Source organism: Anopheles marshallii, chromosome 2, assembly GCF_943734725.1.
Source record: "Anopheles marshallii chromosome 2, idAnoMarsDA_429_01, whole genome shotgun sequence".
NCBI classification, from domain to species: domain Eukaryota; kingdom Metazoa; phylum Arthropoda; class Insecta; order Diptera; family Culicidae; genus Anopheles; species Anopheles marshallii.
This window is the reverse complement of record NC_071326.1, coordinates 53613891-53636786: the sequence shown is the minus strand read 5'-3', so window position 1 is coordinate 53636786 and position 22896 is coordinate 53613891.

Below are 22896 nucleotides of genomic sequence, written 5' to 3'. Positions count from 1 at the left end.
CGGTTCTGCATGTATGTATTTGTTCTTTCTTGAAAAACTTGAATCCAGCTTTGCTTATATTAATTCTAGTTGGCAAACTTGCATTATTTTTTTTACTTAACTTCAAATTAAAAAATTACAAATATTTTAAATCGTATGTGTAAATACTTTCGTAAGACTAACTTAAAATTAGATACTAAAGCACTGTAAAAGAATGTTCATTATCGTATAGATCAATTTGAATGATCTCAACACTATCGTCAGTCAATGTTCAGATCAGATCAGTAAAGAATGACATTTTTTCGCAAAGCTACATTCAGCCCACCGAAATTCAGTTTCTATTTATAAAAAAACGGATAAGTTTCACGCCAAGCAAAGGCCAAAACCCTCCATGCGCAGTTCTTATCACTAGGGTATGTGAGAGTAAAATTACAGACCTTCTGAAAGTGGGCAAACCACAGTAATACTATCTAATGTTTATAGTCTCACATAGTGAGAAAAAAAAAATAAAACCTATTAAATAACGGTCAGTATGTTCTCATTGGGTGTAACAACGGATGGAAAAACACACCTTGTATGGCATACAGTTTAACTGGGATTCGACCGATAGAACGAATCGCTTTCTATTGATTAGTATTTTTTACTATTTTCATCGTTGGTGTTATTGTTGTTCTATCACCGCAATCTTTTATACTTTGCTTTACTCTTTCTAACAGTGTAGAGCTGCATTATGCTCAAAATGAAGACACTGCACACACACCTAAACGCTCTCCCGGGCAAATCAAGCGATGGCATCTCCATACTTATGCAAATTTAACACCCACATCGCATCTTTTCGACTATCTGCCATTCGCTATCTGGTTGGTACGTAGGGTATTCTGATTTCATTCCTGTGACCCAACGCGATAATGTACGAATATTCTGCAATAGGACGCGAAGCTCCAAGAAGAAAAAAAAAACAACCAAAACAGTACCTAAAAAAACCAAAAAACTTCAAACACCATCGCAATACATGCAGAACGAAAAGTGAACCTTATTACCATCCTACTCGCCTCGTAACTAGCTTTCCTGCGTTGCCCAGTATTAAGCCCCAGCCAATTCTTCTCCCCACCTCGCGCACCAAAAAAAGGAGCAGCGTAATGTATAGAAATGAAAAGGAGCAACTTTTATAGCAACAAAAACAGGTTCTCGCCTCTATTTCACATTTTACAGTATTTACATGCACAATTCCCGTTTGTTTCTTGTGTAGTTGTGCGTGAATTGAGGGTGTGAGACATTGAAAACGAGAAAGAGAATTCCACTGCCGTTTCTTGTTATGATCAGAGCGCAGCAGCCTAGTGTGAGAAGATATGGCCAAGAACAGAAATTGGATTTGCTCCAGATATGCTTTTATCTGTGCTATCGGATTTTATTACGGACTGTGCGATTTGTCAATTACTGAATATGCGCACGTGCATTTGAGTGTAATAACATATCTAAATATGCGAAATAATCATGCTGTGTACAGAATTTTATTAATAATATACAGAACGAGGGATACGTTAAATTCTACTACATAATTTGAAGAAAAAATGAAGCAAACAAAACAAGAATACACACACAAGGTGTGAAATAGCATCGTTGCATTGTTACGGCAAATCCTGCAATTTTAGGTGCAGGAGACATTCTTTTCAGTGTCAGTTTCAGTCAGTTTCAGTGGTGGTGTATTGGTAGCGGCGCCGGTTTCACACGACAAGACCGGCCAAAAAACCCATCCGGACTAAACCTACCTACGCAGCATTGACTATCCGGCTACGGATAGATGAAGTCAATGAATACCAAAAATGGCAGGCCTCTTAAGGCGGTTGTACCAACAAAGAAGAAGAAGCTCCATTTCCTTGGACGCTTTTGGTATGCTTTTGTTTATATTAATAAAAACGGTTGGGGAGTATATTTTACTCCCTGATAATCAAATAGTATCAAGAACACAAACTATGCCATTAGCAAATAGTATTTGGTATTAATATTCGGTTCAGCCTCATCCGGCTATAAGTAAACCAAAGTCAATAAAAGCTAGAAACGGAAGGGCAAGAAATCGGATTTAGCAAAGCCATTAACAAAAGAAGAACATTGCATAGCCGATACCATGGGTAAGATTTAACATTTCGAGAGAGCAATAACTAAAAGTTAAATTTAACCAGCGCGTTTGGAGCAAAGTAAATCCGGTAAAAAAACCCCTCTATCAACCATTTATGTGAATGAATGCAAAGTGGATGGTGTGGGTGTTACATATAGCAAAGAAACATCGCCGCGAAGGAATAAATGACAGATCACCAGCTGACACGTAAACACGCATCAGGCAATACATCCTTTCACTGATTTGCTACATTTATATGTCTCGCATACTCTGAAGCAAGGAAGCACACGGTTTACATTAGACGGCGTAATATCAACACAGTGTATGAAATAGTAATGACAGGGAGTCATCGACTGTCGCATTGATGAATGCATGCTTGCAGGAATGAATAAACGGCACGGTTGAACGTACGATAGAATGAGAAGGTTAGTTTGCAAGGGTCACAACGTTTAATAGCTCGTGTCATTATTACTGATACCATCGAAAGCGGAGTGTATGATTCGAGCGTTGCTTGTGTGTTAGTAGGAAGACAGGTGGAAGCAGCGCCAGTGTCATTCCGTATTGTTTTTGATAAACTGACGATGTTTTGGGGCAATAAGGAAGCATTGTATTTATTTCATAGGCCTGGTTCGAGACTTTTAAACACAACATACTCTTTGGTTCTAGACACTAGCGGTTGGATTGAAAATGGTTTAAAAGACACCGATGACGTTTGAGTTATATCGTTATTAAGGAGAAATGTTAGGTTTTATTTACAAAGATTCATACTCACATTAATTGGTTTATGGTTTCTTGAACACGGCATGGTCGTTGTGCAGAGTCTTCATGTAACACAGCTTCGACACGCAATAATTGAATATCAGTAAATCCTGCAGAAAGTGGTGCAACATAATTAAATTGAACAAAAATGAAGCACTTAAAAGAGAAGAGATTGAAACATATTGGAATACTGGAATGAGAAAATGCGTCTGCGTATTAAAACAAAACAAAATTGAAGATTGCTTAGTGGTACAAAACTTTCTAAATTACGCACTATCACACATTAAACTAGCAGATCTCAGTTTACGCATGGCAATTACACATAACACCAACTAAATGTGATAAATCATACAGCAATATTAAAATTAATTACAAATAGAAAACAGGTAATGCTGCTGATAAGTATCGTTATTTTTTCTCCGTGTAATTTGAACTTTGCTGAAGATAATGCTCAAACTGTGCGCGTTACAGTTGCTAGCACGACATTATCGACGTCCCAAAGGGTTTTCACTGGTGATGCAACTTGCCTATACATTTTGCGCTGTAGCCTAATACATCTAGGTTTAGGCACAACATATGCGACGAAATGTTTGTTACAGTGAGATAAAGTTCTCCAAATAGAAACCAAAATTATTTCCACAGCACACCGAATGATGGTTTTAGCACCCAAAGACTTGTGTTGAGAATGAACGATGCTTGATTCCTACTAACAGCGATGTTTTCCCGGCAACGTTTGAACACGTTTTGGTGAAAAACTGTTCCAGACACGAGGCCTAGTTAGATAGTCTACACGTTGGTCCCGTCCTTACTATGGCGGCAGGCGGAAAATGTTCAGTAGTGAAAAACATGACCCCCTTTGTCGTTTGCAGCTAACCGTTTGCAAAGTAAATACAATACGCCAACCATCATGTGGTAGATAGAGTTGCGTTTGTGTGCGAGTTACATATTGTTGGTGGTGTATGTGAATATTTAAGAAAACCACAAAAAACACACGCACACAGCAATACAGCTAGTAGCGTCGAGTAGTGTGTGTTAGGCATGTGGAATGATTTGATCGGACAGCTCCAAGCAACCGCAGATACGTTTTATGTGACAAAGAAATTGAATGGATGCTACACGGTTGAGTGTTGGTGAAACAGATTGACAAATGAAATAGTGTTTGTAAATTCAAGCCGGCCCTATTTCAAGGGGTGAGTGATGCTAAACATAGATGTGTTTGTGTGCGTAGGTGGCAAACAGTAGATAGAAGAAAAACGATAATTGCACTGGCCCACTGCTTCCATCAGCTCAATTCGTGTCGTACAGGAATACATACGCACATACCTATCCGCTATGGTCATAACTATGTCCGAACTATTAAATATCCGGCAAAATAAGCAATGCAAAGTTTTTGTTTTTGTTGTGTTGCGATTGATTCACCTTCAGAGAAGGTAAAGTTATTACCACACTAGAGTAACCCACGGGGTTTGGTATAATTAAAGAATATGAGTAAATAATCACTTGCTACCGATGCACCAATTATAAACGAAACGGTGCATATTCTATCACAATAGTTTGATTCCTTTTGCACGTTAATTTACCGCGTTCCCATAGTGTCGAACTAATGATCTAAAGCATTGATGGTTGTAAGTTCAAATCGGAACTCTGATCTGAAGTGACCCAGTCGCTTGAAATTATGAATGCCTACTATTAGTCTTGTAAGATAATTGTAATGTAAGCAGGATGTAAATTGTGCGTAGAAAAAAAAGAAGACATATAATCAAGAATATTGAGTACCCTATCAAACTGAACATTGTAACAGTACCATATTAAAAAGCAAACTTGTGATTGTTAAATTCTTAGATTACAACAGAAGGAATTGCAAAAGCCATGAATGATGAAGTAATAAACGAAAAGCAACACATTGCTCAACCAAATTATACTTGACTATATTTTGTTATTCAAAGAAATGAGTAAAATCTATTAATTACTCTTCGTGAGTAATTCTATGCGAGTGAGTAACTGTATGCAATGAGCAATATGATTCAAACATAGTGACGAAGTTTTAAGCTCTTTTTAATAATGTAAAGTTTTCTTTGGAATATCCGATAAATATCCGACCGGTACAAAATCTCATCCTGACCAATCCTACGTACGCAGAACTGGCTACCCGTCTACAGGTAGATAAGGTTAAGGAAAGTTCGAAATAGTAGTCCTAGACCAGACCTCTAGGTTGTTGTGCCGATAAAGAAAGTTATAGGTTATTTCCCCAAACAAAAAACTTTATGGCAATCTATTAGTAAACTTTTTAAACCTTAATGCTGGTAAACAACACAAACAAATTAGCCTGTGATTCGCTTTTCGTCACACAATCAGCAAATAGTTGTAAATTAAAAAACTTTAATAACACATAAAATGCACCGTTTGTGTTAAAAATATATCAATAAGAAAATACAATTCCAAACGACAGTAATTGCTAATCGGAGTTCCCAGTTTCTCCTTGAACTCAGCTGACAAAATCAAAACAAAAACCCTCTATTTCAACCCATCTCCGACAGTCTATTTGGCACAACCTACCACCTCTCGCATATTGCAGCAACACTTAAAATTGATAAACAAGACCAAGACCCGCTGTCAATGACAAGAGATGATTTGTGCTACGGCGTGGGTTGTCACATTCTCACCAAAGGAAAAACTTTTTGCCAGTGGGTTGGTTTTATGCTGGTGAAAAATACCTCTCCTGAGGTGAAAAAGGAAATTTTCCAAAGTTCCAGTGGTGAAAGGACTGCCGGGAAATTTACCAGAAAATGTTTTTCCCAATTTTAGCAGAGGCACAAACCATCTAGCTGGGACGTAGCTAACAACACTCATAGTTAGCACTCGGTGTGATGGAAAGATAATATCTCTTACCGAGCTCCACTAGACCTGTTCAGTGAGCAACGAGGAATTCTCCACCTTGGTTGCCGGTGATACCTACGAAAGCACTTGGTAAAGTAAAAGACTTTGTATTCGAGAGTTACAGATCCTCCGAATCTGTACTAAAAGTTGTAAGCAAAAGGCTGCGCATAAAATGACGATATATGGCCCAGCTACTTTTTCTCGTGGAACTATACGGGGAAGAAAAGCGAGATAGAAAATGACTGTACCGAAATAGGGGCGGGTATTAGGAGCTTTTGTTGCTCTTGGTTTCCGTTCTTTTTGTGTGTGTCGGTTTCTGTACTAAAAAGCGTAGGCCAACCAGCAACTCTATCGAGCCTGCTTTTTCATACAACGCGCATACACATTTTACCGAAAAAGGCAACCATTATGGTTTCCGCAGTGGTTTGTTTAAAGAGAAAGAAAGTTGGGTTCGAATCGTGAACGCTATAGGAGAAAAGAGATCAACACAGCATGTGTGTGAACACGGTCTAGAAGTAAAACTAGAGTTGAAGTGCACAGTTTCGAGGAAACGTATACGAAACAGCTTTCCAGCCCTCGGATAGAGTAAAGCTAAAATTGTAATAGCGGCCGAGTAGAACTCAGCTGTTGCGATCATCAATATTGAGAAGGAAGATTCCACCACACGCCGTTGAGATATGATGACGAATGTATTTACGATGGCTTAACGTATGTAAACGAGGTAAACAAATAATTATGCTTCATAAACGCTATGCAGCTCACTTAGATGCGGTTGTTAAATCATTTTTCATAGAGTGTGAAGTTTATTTGTTTTATTTTTCTTAAAAAGAAACAAATTATGCTGCCAGTCACGATCAGCAGTGTAATGTTGGAGATTCTGATAGTGGCACTTGTTTGAAGACATTTTTGTAGGCATTGTTGATAATTATCGATTGCTAATTTAAACATAACATTGAGTTTTATCACAAATGTGAGTGAGATAGTAAAAAAAAGGGGATAAACCAGTTTTAAATGAGTTGGGCCGTTGTCTTTGATGGAGCCGTCGGAAATGTTAAAGATGTAAACAATGTTGAAAGAGAGAAAAGAATGTTCATAATTACCCTTTAACCGTTATCAAGAAGTCGGAAACCAGCAATTCGAACCGACAGTCTCATTGTTAAACCATACTTTTTGAATTCACCAAGTGGCAGTAAATGATTACCTAGCTACCTTTCGTTAGGCTTCCGTCGGTATTTTCTCCATCATTTGGCATCACCGTTGTGCTGTACAACAAATTGATTGCACCGCGGATTAAGTTTTTAATTCTCAAAATTAAAAATTGTATTGTTTGCTTCATTTGCACCGATTATGGTAATTGTGATTAACTCATTGTGAATCTTTTGTTTTTAATAGGAGACAGATTTGATTTGAAAAAGAAAATCAATAGCGAGGTATGTGCAGCAACAATTTATGATTTTTATTTTGTTCATTCGAGAGCAACGGCCTGTATTGCTAAATCATTAATTTCATTTATTATCATGAGAATAAATCGTATTGTTTTACACTGCATTGATTTTAATTATAAATAATACAATAATGTACCACAATGTACAATATTTACGGTTCACACAAAATTAAATTTGTTGTTCAAAATATCTTATCAATCATCTTTACAATAAATAACTAATGTTTAAAGCTCTAAAATCCACAAGCCGTTCTTTCGGTAATAAAAAAAGACATGCTTTCGCATTGATTGTTGTAAATTTTCCGGAATCATGAACTAAGTATTCTGAACAAATTGACCACTACGTGCGTTTATTTTTTCGTTCGCATATTTTCCACCTACATCTGGAAACTAGCCCAAATGAATGTACAACAATAAATTAGTAAAATACGATTCACATCGTAGTCATAAATAGTGGCCTTTGATGTCAAGCTGTTTATCTCAACTAATGACTTGCCTTACCCTTCACTACGCTTTTTTCGTTACTTTTTTCAAATCCTGGAGACCAATAGATTGTGGGCTTAACTCGAAAACCCCTTTTCATCGAACCTTCGTTTAAGAAAAAATCCAATAAAATAATCAATACTGATGGCATTGAAAGAATGTTAGGTCGTACAAAGAAATGTCACTTACGAATTTCTTTCTATTGCTTATTACACTGAAGCTGTATACGCTGGCACCAGAAAGCTCTATATCTTCGGGGAACAACGTAGATTAATAATTTATTATAGAACCGAATGTATAAATCAGCATTGTGTTATAACTCAATCTATATATTACTGATTAGAAATGAAATTTAAACTTCGTTCAAGGTTTAATTCCACCAAATAGTAGTTCGAGCCATTAACTGCTAGTATTAAACTATTGACTAGGTATGACATCTTAGAATCAATTATTAAAGATTGGAGCATGAAACAGCGTTGAATATAGCCTTGTTTATATAGGTGGCCTACCATACTACCTGAATTGGGAAGATTTCATAATATTCATGATTTATCTTTTCAAGGTTCTTACGTTAATTTTCTGCTGATTAGTAAATATTGCTTACTTCAAAGAGTATCGTTACCATTGTAAATATGTATCAAAATTACAACCGATTCAAATTCAAACTGGAACTAAAAGCAATAAATTGTTTAATGCTTTGATTTATTTCCGACCATTCCGTGCTCATACCTGCCCATACAGCTCATACCTGCTATATAATGCTTCACTTCACTATTTGTATCACGATTTTTGGCATTAGTTTAAACACTGCAATGGAATATCCTGACTAATGAGCTATACTTATTTAATCCATTACTGATTATTAATTATTTTACGAAGCAAAAGCATAGTTAACAAGCATCATACCTTTAATTCAAACGAAAATCATCAATTAAAAAAATGAGGTATTGATCATCATAGCATTACGTTTGTGCAAACAAGTTCGTCGTTTTGGGTACACGTCGCTCGGGTGGAACTGTATTGTGAAACGAACGAATGCCTTTCAGCTTAAGCGAGAAGTTAAAAGAACTACAATCTGGCAACGGTTGCACGGTATTAGCTCAGAAGGCGTGCATATTTTTCCAACCACCTCAGCCACAATCTCAGTTCCATACAAATTAAAAGCAAAAAAGAACGAACAGACTAAATCGCCAATATAACAACAAAATTGCATATTTTACGATGCAATAAACTCTATTTCTTTATGTATTTATGTTTCGGTACGAATATTTGTCCCTCATTGAAGTTTTCCTTACTCTTTCGTTTACTCGGTCGAAAGTGCTGCACACTCGCTGTCGTGTCGTGACAGGCTGTTTTATTGTACATTTTATCCCGAACTAGGCACTCAGTTTGACTCAGGATGTGTAAAGCTTCGGCATTGCGAAGATGCCAACATTTGGTGTAAATCCTGCTGTAGTGGCAAAAGAGTTAAAGTCCGTTCACCGTCGGGAGTGTCACCATGTTGCAATCGCATCTACGCAAGACTGGTTAACTTTGATTCACAACAAAACAAAATAAAACACATTCCCTCCCATACGTACACACATGTCCCTTCATGTAGAAAGACTGATGGAACGACAATTTATTCCAGACGTTCGTCGGCCTCGCTTTGACAGGCAGGTTAGGGCCACCAATGGTGGGAATGAGCTGTAAAAGGGTTCTATTGCCATTATCTTACCCCGGGAGTGTGTTTCGATGCACGGGATGCTTTATACTTACTGTCCTTGAGCCTATGCGATGGTTATTTATTGCAAGCCTTCTGATGTAACCTGAACAATACGGGTAGGAAGATTTGTCTGCAAGGATTACCTCACGAAATCTATAGATGTAGAAACTATGTCCTTGAAATTGTTGAGTAATAATGCACACAGAAGTAACCAATGAACATAAGCTGCAACTCTTCTTCTGAAGCACAGGTTGTTCTGTTAAGGTCAAATATGTGAGAATGCAAAAAGCAAAACTAGCAATTTGCTTCTCCTAGCCATTTCTAGCAATCTATTCAGCTTGATCTTCAGTGAGCTCAGGGTTTGCGTGTAGTACTGTGTTCTGAATCTTCCAGTCATTGTAGTGATATTTTGTTGTGGTAGATAGCGAAGAACAAATACATTGGTGTACACTACTAGGATAACTGTGTGGAAGAGTAACAAACTTAATATGCATAAGCCCCAAAGAGCGGAGATCCATGTGCCTAAGCAAAGCAAGACAACTAAGGTCTTGAATTCGAATCTGAGTTGAACTGAACTCCCTTGATCTCGTTGTAGAATAAGAATTTTTTATTGAATTTGATGGTTCAAATAAGTCACTTGATAAGCCATTATTATATATAGTAGTTAGTGCATGTAACAACATTACGCCGTATGGGAAATCGTTAATTGGAAGGTAAACATAAGCTAAATACGATTGGCAACGATTGAAAAAAACTTTTGTTGATATATGCTTTAATACTTCGTTTTATTATAACGGCGTTTAAGTGTAGGAAAATAAACACATGCAAAACGGAGATCTCAATCAGGGAAAAAACGGTTTTTTAAACACAAGTAGTAAGACGGGACATAGCTATTGCGTCTACATGACCTGAGCAAATCGATCAGATCTTAATCGTACATTTAAGCCCCAAACCTTCAGTGTGTTAATTAGAAGTTTTTGAAAAAAGGGTGAAAATATTTACTACGGCACAGCTAAAAATGAATGAGTTTCTTAGGACAAGCAGTAAAGAATGCTGCATCACGCGGTAGGGTTTATTTCACCGTATGTATCATCTCAACGGAATATTATGGTTGAAATCCAACCAATGAAGATAATTCTCACAAATAAAAACATAAATAGTTATCTTTTAATACAAACTGATGCAAATTTTAGATTAATGTTCAATATTTGGATCAAAGAAAGTTAATCGATCCTATTGTATTGTACACAAAAATGTTTTGTTCTAAAATCGAAGATAAAGATTCGCCTTTGTTCGAAATGGGCAAAGAAGTTCCTCAGATGCCCAAAATGCTATTCTCACAATGCAGGAGGAACTAAATGTGGTCAAAAACAAAAATTTTTAACAATTTTCGCATTCTAGCTTACCAAGGTGGTGTTGATAATTAAACTGTAATACTATAGAATAATTGGATATCAAATATGCAATAATAGAATGTGAAGGTTATGTTAGTGAATTTGGATTTTTGTGTGTATTTCGAAAACCATTTTTTCTTTATTTTATACACCGATAATCTGCCCAAAGTACATAGTATTTTTTAAGCGAAAATGTTGTATACTAGACATATATACAAAAATGGTTCGATCTTTTTGTCCCCGACACATGAAATATATGTTGTTGTTTTCTTAGGGGTGCAACAATTTATTCAATTTTAAATAAGAAATTACCAAGCAGTCGATGTTTCACCATGATTGGCAAATTTAGCAAAAGTTAAAATTCCTTCGTCAACCGTACTTTGATTACTTGTCTGCTAGATGCATAATTAAGAATATTAAAACAAATGTTACTTGAAAAGCTGATTTAAAAGCAACTGAACAGCTTACTTTAACATACGGTTGCATAAATACATTGAATTTGCATATTATGTTACTTAACTATATGGAAGATTTACATTTTACAATGTTCACATGGAGTCCAGAGACATGCTTCACTTCTTTCACTCCGTTTTCAAATTGTTTGGAAAGTTTCATCCAAACAGGTGTCTACTTGGGGAAGGAGAAATTGTAAAAGATTAGCTTATTTATGAATGCTTTTACTTACCCTTGTGGATTTAGCAGCAAAGTGCAGTAATGCAGTAAATATTCACGAACATATAGAGAACTGACAAACTAAATGTGAAGGATGTGAAAGAGAACGAAAGAATTTTAGATAGTACGAATAATACGAATGTTACTCATACTACATCGCCGCCGTAGCAGAAGCAGATGCCGAATATCTAATTTATTCTATTTATTCTATTTCTATTTATTTATATTATTTATTCTATGTACGTTGGTGATACAGATTAAAGTGTGTGTTGATAACGAAATTGCTTTGCATAATTTTTTTTACATATCAATGCGCATTGCACACTTGAACTGCAATGGTAGAGCAATAATTAGTAGCAATAAGAGAAGATATTCAAAAATGTTCATTCAAAAATGCAAAAAATGTCATAACCAGTTGGTGTAGGGAATGTCAGTGAACAAAACATTTAAAGATGTTGTTTTAAGAATCTAATAACAATAACCTAAATGTTTTGTACGATCTTAAATTTAAAGTTCATGGGACGGCTTTTGCTAATTTAACAGTAGCAAATCTAACACCTCTCAGAAACAATGATCAGAGTAGCGCGAAGTTCCGGGAACGATGTACTGATCAATAAGAATTCAGCACCAAGCAACTACCATAAATATTGTCGATGAATTCACAATATTATTAATAAGTAAAAACCGAAGTTGTTTAATAATTGGCCATTTGAAGACATTAATCTCACGTCTTTACGTGCTTATCAACAGCTACGACCACTTTGTTATATTGACCCGCTGCCTTAATCGAACAGCAATTGCTTCATACAAAAATCTACTTGATTGTGATGAATAAGTCATAGGTCATGCGGCTTGGAATTTCAAGTCAGATTAGGAATATTGTACGAGATTCAATTTTCCAAACATAACAGTAATCGATGCGCATTTGAAGTATCTCTTGTTGGGTGAGTTCAATTTTTTGCTATTTTGATTTGCTATTCATTTTGTTTTGTACAATTATTCTGCGGATTTGTTACTTTTTAGACATGCTTGGTTAATGGCTTATATGATTCGACCGAAAAAAATAAAATCTTTTGCTATATCAAATATTATCATTTAAGTAAAATGAACGATGAAAAGCCATTGATGCTTAGTGACCCTAACATTAGTTGTAAAACGAGCGCAAGTATAATCAGAAATTCTGAATAAATTTAGTTGAGTAATTATTGATGGAAATCAACGGTAGGTGGAGAGGACGGAGGGAGGGGAGGGGGTGAATGTTAGTTCAAGCAATGGCTCGATAAAAAAATATCATAAAACATGAACAAGCGTTAGATAACTAACAATCATCGACAAATTAGGATCAAAAGGATTCGACGGAAGGGAACTGAATTGTACATGGCATCCCTTGAAATAGCGTTCAAATATGTTCTTGAAAATGTCTTTCAAATGGAAAATGGCTTAAAAACAGATAGCCTATCTCGTATTATGATCGTTTGATATGATGGGTTTCGAAGTCATCCGCAAGTTAAACGAGTAAATATTAATTAAAACATAGCTCCACCTAACCGCTTGCTTTTTTCCTTGCTGTGTCCCTATCAGTTTCTGCTCATGGCTAAATAAACAAGCTGAAAAGCTGCGTAACACCACATCGTTTTACCCAGTCTCCACGAGTCTCCCTCGTTCGTCCAGTGCTCCCACTGCTTCATTCGCAGTGCTTTTGCGTCTCTACCATGTGGCGGTGATTTCAATTTTCAGTGACTTCTACTTTCGTCTTCTTTTCCTTTTTACATTCTAAGCCTACTCGCCTTAAACTCTGCTACCTCAATACAATGCAGTTCCCTCGAAACAACCCGTAAAAAGCTGCAATATATTACAGCCGAACGCAGAAACCAGAATCCGCAGTGCTTGAGTGTATGTGCGTTCCTGAATTCTTTCTCAATTTGGTTGGAAAGCATGGTAGAAATTGAAAGAACTTCTTCCGTTTTGCAGCAACCGAGAATTGTCGATGTAAGTTTTTCATCGAAAATGTTTTCTTTCTCTCTTATTCTTTCTCCCTGCCAATGCTGTTTGCTAGTACCATGAAGCAGCACTACCAGACAAAAAGGTAGCAGCACAAAAAAAAAACAAACATGTCTGATGGTGGACATGGAAGGCAGGCTTATGAAACGTTCCTTCGCAAAAGATAATGAGATTTTCGTGTCACCGTCACGTAGATTCGACATTGGCCACAAGCAAACAAAGTTTCAAAGCGCGTCCCAGCGGGAGCCGGTAAAGATTGCACGCAAGAATCATCAACCGATAGTTCTGAAACGAAGGCAAAGCGAGCATGTTTTATTCGCTTCCGAAAAGGGAGGACAGTGAACTGAATCCTTCGTTAGAACGGAGCGGTTTGTTAAATGTATAGCGAACAACAAGAACAACAAGGCCGAACGTACGCACAATTGGTGGTGTCGTATCAAGCGGGTGTCATGTGGCAGAGCGGTACGGGTAAGAGTGGGGGCCATGAAACTTCATTTTCCCCAAGAAACACGTTTGAATTTTGTGTACTGAAAACTTCCTCCCTAAAGGCTAGTTTTTCGGTGCTTACGACCTTCGGTAATGGGGATAGGTAGACGATGGAGCTCCCTTGCAAGGGACAACAGGGAGAAGCAACTCCCCAAAAGACCATAAATATTGAAGTTTATGGTAATTTAATTCTTTTGTTTCGATTTTTGCTCTGAGCGTGATTCCATGTGCTGCGTTTTACTTCCAAGTTAAAGGACGGACCACTTACGTTCTCTCCGCTGAATCCGCAATTGAAAGGCCTCGGCGGACAGAACGCTTTGTGCGGCAAAAATTTTAGCTCCAATATCGTATTAGTAGCAGCAAGCAAGCTTTTGAAGTTAATTTTTGTTTGCAGATAAATTGTTATATACAGTGAAAGCAAATGTTCTTTGTAATGAATGTAGATTATAAGAGATCGAAATCGAGCGGTGAAACATACATATATTGGGCAAGCTTACAATACTTCGGAATAACATGTTCGTAACAAAACAAAATTCTATTACACCAGTTCTTTGAACACCACCAGAACACCAGAACTTGAATTCATGTACATTATATTAGCTTTAATAGCTTAACCATAATTTTGCTGTTGGCCATAAATAATTGTAAACAATTTTAGATTATTGTTAATGTATATTTCGTAATATATGTACTGTTGGCATAATCTTTCTTAAATTCTGAGCACAAATAATAGCAATAAGTTGTTGTTGTACACCAACTTGAGGCATATCATGGTAGGCAATTTTGCTACGAGCAACAATATTTATCAGATAGTGTGCGCTTTTTTAATAAGCATCTCTACGATCCTCCATCTCTAAAGTTCCTCGCATCTGTCATAACATCTGTCATCCATTGAATTGAAAATAATCTGAAAATAATCGGACGTGCCAATAAAATAATAGTTATAAAAAAACAATGAATTAATCCATATTGCAGTTACTTGTAGCAGTTGAATATTAAGATTGCCTAGGCCATGCTCACAGAAATGCTCCATTGATTCGGGGATATGTAATAGGCTTAAAATATTCTTCAGTGTCGAATGACGTATTACAGTTTGTAACTCAACGGAAATTTTAAATGACCATATTGATTAAAAAATTGTTAGCTCTCTGTTGGTGCTAAAAAGTCTACGAACGGTAAGGTAACAATGGTACTTTCAATTTATTTTGTTCTGCAAGTGGTCCTGGTGGCATAAAATGTTTTTTACTTTAGTTTACTCATATGCTATAACGGAAAAATATGGTTAGTTGGTTTGTTGAACTTTATTATTGAACATTGATATTTTTATACCATCTGGATGAACGTGTTTCAAGTGGCTCACATGTATCTTTAACAACTAATTTTGTTTCAAGAGTTCTTTTCACAACAGTTAAATGCAGACAAGACCTTTTTGGGTATTAAGCAACAGCCATTGGCGTGAGCCATAACTGGTGAAGTGTTCGATTTTAATCCTTGTCTCTCTTTTGATTTTAGTTGATGCGTATAGATCCATTTCACTCAATCGCAGTACCAGACCCAATCGTCTCTCTATCAAATACAAAGTAATAAAACTTCTACTCTCTCTCAGCACATGAAACTCTCCCGTGAAAGAACGTGCAAGAACGAGATCAATGTATCTCTCGGAATGTTTATTGTACGCGCGCGCCATGACGCTGATGATGGTGGGTATCGGCAATGATGGCTTCCGCTTCATTTTGTAGGTGTTGGTGCGAACAAGCTCACTGAACAACCATGCTAATTTCGGTTATTCTGTCGGTCCCAATGCGCACATTGTCTAGAGTTTGATGTTGTTAGTGTTTATGGCAAATAACTGATAAATTACTACTCAATTATCAACACAATTAAATCTCGTAAACTAGCCGTGCCCACTCAAATGAATTCCGATCGAAAATGAGCGGCTAGTGGTTTGCCATTGTTATAACCAAGGGAAGGAAAACACACGTGGTACGGAAAAACGAAAAATTTACTTCAGCAATTAAGAAAGCGACGTGTGTAGTATTCAGAGAAGACATATATTTTTCACCTTGTGGCTGTGTAACTGCACGGGTAATAAAAGAAGTAATAAAATGCTGTAACAACGCTACTTTTACATTGCGCTTTAATTACGATTCGCTTTGCTAACACATTCTTACATGTATCATTTAGCGATCGCTTGTCTGGTAACGTATTGACAGGAAGATTTTTTAATCACAATGGATAATCATTTCATTCGGTTAATGATTAGGGTAGTATTGAGCATTCAAAAATTAATATACTTTTCATCGACAACGACGATAACTGCCAAAAAAAAAAAATGTTTGAAAATAAAAATCAATGTTGTTAAGCTGCCTAATAGGGTTAGAGCCACAGCGATCTGATCACAATTAGACTTACCTTGTAAAGGAGTCCCTTTAGGAAGAGGTGAATGAGTAAAATATATTTGGAAAGCAGTTCTTTTTAAAAGCTTTCCACCGAAAACAATCGATATCGTTTCATTTGGGTTGTATACAAATTATAAAAAAAATATTGTACCAACCTATTATACCATGGTACCTAGCCTCCATAGACGAAAACGAATGAAATAACGAACCAACAATTGCTTTTACCAACGAGCAAACGAGCAATTTAATGAATAAAAATAAATATTTATAAATGACAAAAAAGCTGATTCTGCATCGTAATGGTCTATTACCAAGCCCTAGGCTCTTCTGCCACAGAAACATGTTGAAACGTTTCTAATACCATAGACATTGTGGCTAGTGTGGGAGAAACAAAACGCTAAAGGCATAAATGCTGGCCGCACAGAACGACAACGTGATGGCAACAAAATGAAAAATAGAAGGAAAAAAACACACTTTGAAGTTGGTATTGGTGAACCAGAAAAGGAGAGGAAGATGTAATAAATTTGCTGTTCGAATGCATTTGCCTACACGGTTATGCATGAGTAGTTCGGGTGGTAAAACGGCCAAGAAGCACAGAAGGTTGTTTTTTGCTGTTGTTGTTATCTTTTGTCTGCGAATCGGATGGTACATCAAATTTAAATTTTACCGTCTTAATCATGCATTTGATGGATCATCATTCCTACCATCAAACTCGAGCAAATCGTTGATGGGCCGTCAACAATCTTTCAATGGTTGAATGGTCGTTCTAAACAAAGAAACGAGGTGCTTCATATGGACCATTCGACCAATCTGAGTTTGAAATTTTACTGGTGTACGTGTGAAGCATGCGTTGTCATAAGGTTGGTTGTGTGATTTGTTCACATTCATTCTTTTCACTGAAATCCTCTTGAAGTAGATTTGAAACTAGATTATTTTGGAAACACATGGTTTTCTCTGCTGGTGGTGTTTCAAGGGTTATTGTGGTTCATTTCAGGCAATTGATTGGATGTATGCTCAGGAAACAAATTCACCCTTTTTATTGTTGCGTCTAATTTGCCAATCTGCGCGCTTATCTTTCTTCCTCATGTTTTTAAGTATTGGCTTTGAAATTAATTAACGTCTGCTGCAAAAGCAAACAAAATGTAATATGATTTTTATACATTGTTTTGGGCGGGCATGCTTTTAGATTAGAACTATCACAAATATGACGAATATGAAATATGGAACAAGGGTCTCATGACTGTTCCAATAACCGTGTTTCTTTAACTTACCGATAATTTATTTAACATTTATCATTTTATTCTTTATCGGAACAACAACCTCAAGAGGTCTAAGGGCTGCCATTTCTGACTTTTTTTGATTTTATTTACCCGTAGCTGGATAGTCAGTCCTGCGTACGGGGGATTGGTCCGGATGGGTATTTGGTGTGGTCTGTTCGTGTGAAGACCGACGCCCCTACCATCATGCCACCGGGCCGTCCCAATTTAACATTTTAACATCGATAATTAATTTTAACAGCTTATTTTTCTATAGTCTGGTAGATATAATGAGCGTAAAGTCTAAGAACTAAAATTTTAACTAACTGGTTTGTATTAGTTTTACATTATTTCAAATCACATTTTTATTTCAACAAGAACGGCCACACTATATTGCTTAGAACTAAAGTTAGCTTAATCTAATATACAATTCACATTTGTTTGAAGACATTTGCTCCTCCAAACAGCGAAAGGTCACTTTATCCCGAGTGTACTCGGCCATTTCAAATCACATAATGCGTTCAAATCGATCATGTTAAGATTAAGAAGTAAGAAACAAAAGTGTAGTACCATCACCATCAGGTCGTCAGGTTCAGGTTGGCTACGGTTTAACGTCTTGAAGAATATGAATTAATATCGATCTTCAAAATCAGTAATTGTACTGTCCTTTATTGCCTGTGGGTGTATTTGGTAGCAGTACCGGTCCCATACGACAGGACCGAAACAAAATATCATTTCGACTGTACGCCTCTAGTACGGACTGGCTTTCCGGCTATCCCATTCATCCGTTTACTACTTGAAAGTCCAATCAAGCCGTTTCATGAAACAAGGTCTTTACCAGCATGTTACTCAATAAAATAAGTTTAGTGAGTTACTATTAGGCATTATTATTATGAATACTATTAGCTTCGTAAACCCAATAATACGTTGTTCGGAATGGTCTAGTGTACATTTTAATGTATCTCGAAGTTAGTGATTACGGATAGTACTGTTTTGATTAGTTCTGATTAAAACTTTAAATATCAAAATAACTGATTTGAAAACGCTGTTGTTCATCATATTAAATTGTCGCGAGTATTATCAAAGTTATCAAATGAAAGTGCTATTTTGAGGATTTAAAAAGTGCAAGTTTCGGTGAAAATGTAGTAATAACAGAATCCATCAAAATTTTCAAAGACTTGATTTTTAAGAATTATATTCTATTCGTATTGGTGATTAAACAATACTGCCAATTGCCGTCAATAAATATCTGAAATTTTTTATCGCCATAGGCACCACATTGTTTAGCCACAATCTGGCAGTCTAAATTCTTCACTGTAAAGCAATATGAATTCTATCCGGTTTTGTCTCATGAGTGCACTTTTTGGCTGTATCTAATTCACGGTCTGGGTCGCTAGACGGGAACATTCCACTGATCTCAAACTACTGAATAAAGTAGCAGTAGAACAGGTGGTAAATCTGGGGATTCTCATGCAATTTAAGTTATTCAATGTTTTTCTTCCTATACGGGTTTCTGCAGGTTTGAGTTTGAATGTTAAATCTTGAGAACATGTTTCGACTTTCGATAGAGCTCAAACTTACCGTGTAGCTTATAACTTGATTTTAGATGAATAGTTTGTGTATACAATATTATAAAATACTATACTATACCTCAAGCATAGTTTTAGGCTGTAATTTGAATTTTATAATATTTTATGTCACCCAACAATGCGTGATCAAATAGTCAATAAAGGATCATATGTCGGCTGACGGACACAAATTCTTCTTACTTACTAAAAAATAATTTAAATTTAGCCTTCGTACATCTTCTATTTCACCACAACTGTGGTTAGTCTTGCTTTGCCATGCTAACATGTAACATGAAAGAATATGTGAAAGTGGCGCAGGATTCACATATGACACACCTGGAACGTTTTACTTTAGTAATCATTGACTCTCCGGTTATATGGTAAATTAGGTTAAGCGAGCTAGAAAAGAGATTCATGATCATCATTAATGGTCGATTCACCTAGAAAATGAAGAAAAACAATAATTGATTTCTAGTAACTAGAATTACCAGTTAAAGTTCTGCATATAGCAGCCACATTTCAGTTAAGATAAGCACCCTGACTATGCTTGTCATAAGTTAAACATGAAGCTGTTTTTAAATAGATGCTTTCATTCATCTATTCACACATTTGTAATAATTACCAGCCCTAGTTTGGTGAATAAATTTGAATTGCTCTTATACTAGTGTTTTCGTTACATTGATTTACAATAAACATAAACATAAACATAAACAGGGTTTTAGTAGTTATTAATCATTTAGAATGGAATTTTCATTAATAAAATTAAAAATATTAAATTTATTTCCATTATTTAGTTATGTATTTAGTTAAGTAATTAAAAGTTTTGGAAAGAAAGAAAATGTCCACATATTCTCATATTTGTATAATAGCAAACCTCCGAAAGAAAATTCAAATAAAAACAAATGCAAAAATATAAAACATAAAAAGTGGAATAACTTAACCGCAACGTTAAATCATTTTACAATCGAAGCAATAGAGCCATGCGTGTCATTTGGGGATAAAGTCGTGACATTTAAACAGGGTCTAGGCTTCATTTTACGACCTTTGAATCGTAAAACATAATATGCCCTAATAAGAATTATCCATTGAAAAGGATGGCGTGAAAGTTTTGTCTGCTTGTTGACTGCTGTTTTCTTTTTTTGACTGATTTCTGCTGTACCCTTCTCGCGTGTATGTAGGTGTGTATGTGTTACATGTGTATGTATGTGTGTATGTACGTGTATGTATGTGTTAATGATAAAAGGTTTATAAATATTCGTAGTTATTGATTTTAAAAGTGTTTATTTTGTGAACTATTAGAGACATTATCGTCTAAAATTGTTGAAAAATTGCATGAACGTACGATAGACTTCGCCTGTTGTAAGTAGACCCGAATTTCTTCTACACCTACGCGAAAGTAGTGTGAACGGAATCTAGTAAGAATATTCGCAAATTGTTTTAAAAACGGCCAACAAACTTACAATGAAGCGAAAAACATAGGTAAAGGAAAGAGAAACAAAAATACTGGGTTATCCATTACGAATCAAGGTGTTTACACCTTTCGCTCCTATGTGGTGCTGTATTGATTTTGATGTCTCTCACACATGTCAACTAATTATGATTTTTCTCTAGAAAGTATTCAGTAATGTAATGTAGTAAAGTATCAGTAATGGTTATAGTTGTTGATTGATGTGGAAATTAATCAATCTTAACTTTACTTTTATTTTATATTTTTAGTAATGCCATTATTTTTTGTACCTAAATTAATTATTGCAAAACACATAGATATGTTATAGTAACATTCTCCCAAAATGCACCTTTCTTTAATGAAAGCTTTTTTTCTCTCTTTTTCGCAGGTACCCATCGTAAAACCCGTGAACGACCTTGGTTTATTGCTTTAATCGAAAAATGTGATTTAGAGTGTTGTTTCTACTTATTGTGAATCGTAATAATGTTTAGGTGAATTAGCATAGCCAAAAATGTAAAATGATTTATACAAGCCAATGTCTCATGTTTGAAAAGCGAAAACAAGAAAGAAAAATATCGTATGTGCGTGAGTGTGTGCATAAATATGCAATTGAATGAAAATATTGGAATGTATACAGCTTATCCCTGAATTAGTGAAGTTGGAAAAAAGTTGATCTATTAAAGTTCATTTGTTATAATGTGTAATGATTATGAAGAAATTGCGTCAATGTGTGTTTTTTAAATTAAAATCTTAAGTTAATGAGTGTTTACAATACAACGAGAGTGATAGAATTAAACGCTCGAACCTAGTAGTGTGCAACTTGAAGATGGAGTATCTTGAAGCAGTTGTGAAGTTAATATCTATAGTAAATGTGGACAAAATTTAAAAAAAAATAATAACATCATGCTATGTAAGCAGCATGAGATACTGCAATATCAGGGTAAGGTAAGTTTGAAGTTCACTTATTATCAATTTTCTATTGCTCTAAAGCTCACCTGTAGCATTAAATTGTTATAATCGCTGTTGATGAAAGCGCGTTTTGATTGGAATGGTTATGTTTTATAATCTGAAGGTGTTTGGTTATGTTCTATTGTGGATTTTTATTATGTAAGACATATGTGAAGAAAATACGGTAGCAAAACATTATAAAACAGCATCAACACCTATAACTGATCGAACACTCGATTAATGGTCCTTTTATGTGATATTCAATTTTTATGGCACGGTGACGTCGAATTTACATTATTAAATTCCATCAGTAATCAGGGTTCAGATTTTTCGATCTTGCTGTCCATCAATCCCACTATTTGTTAGCAAGATTTATTGATAGAACAGTTTACTATCTTTCGGCACGAATATGAAACCCTAACGATCATATTTATTGGTTTTGTTCCTTCGATGCCATCGTTTGTTTTTCATTGAGGTGAGAGAAAAAGTTAAATGAATGAGAATAAAATGCATAAACATAAACAAATACCCTTACTTATAGCATGGTTGCCCGTCGTTCGCATCATTGCTGAAGCCTCGAGGGTAGCTGGTTTTATGATAGAAATAAAATTTTTTACAGGTTTTAAATTGTTTTATGTGCCTATGAATAGTTTCCCAACGGATTATAGTGTTCATGTATATATGTGAAGGGTGCGTGTAACTGTGTATGAAATCATATGGCCTACTGCCATCGTGCCCTGAAACAGCAAATGAAACGGTGTCATCACGCGTATAACTGATAACAGAATAGTGTGATAATTTAACTGCAATCGGAAAAAATAATGTGTTTTTTTTACAAATTGTTTTTTACTGATCAGTCCTTAAACAATATTCGAATGTAAAGGTTTAAAGGCAAAGCATACCAATACAACTGCAGACATAGAATAAACATAGGAGAAAAATTTCGTTTTTGCCGAAACAGATTTTATTTTTCGGCGTGTTTTTTATGATTCAAAATGTATTTTTTAACAAAATACTCGAAAGGATTTCCAGTCCAAGTGGCAATGTTGTAGTTAATGGCTGTAACCATACCTTAAATTAGAATGATTAAGGTATCTGGAAGGTAACTTGAAAATAATCGAGCAAATATCGATAACTTAATTGATATCAGCTAGTATCATGCTGACATGTTTGATTATTTACACTCTTGATACTTTAAAATTTAATTGTTATCTGTAAAATCCTTTCATAATTTAAATATTTATAATTTAATTAATTAATTAACTAATTAATTATACAAAGTTCATAAGAAGGTTCCTTACATTTGGGCCTAACCTGGGCAATAACCTTGGCTAAATAACAATTGTGGTCAAACAAGTAATG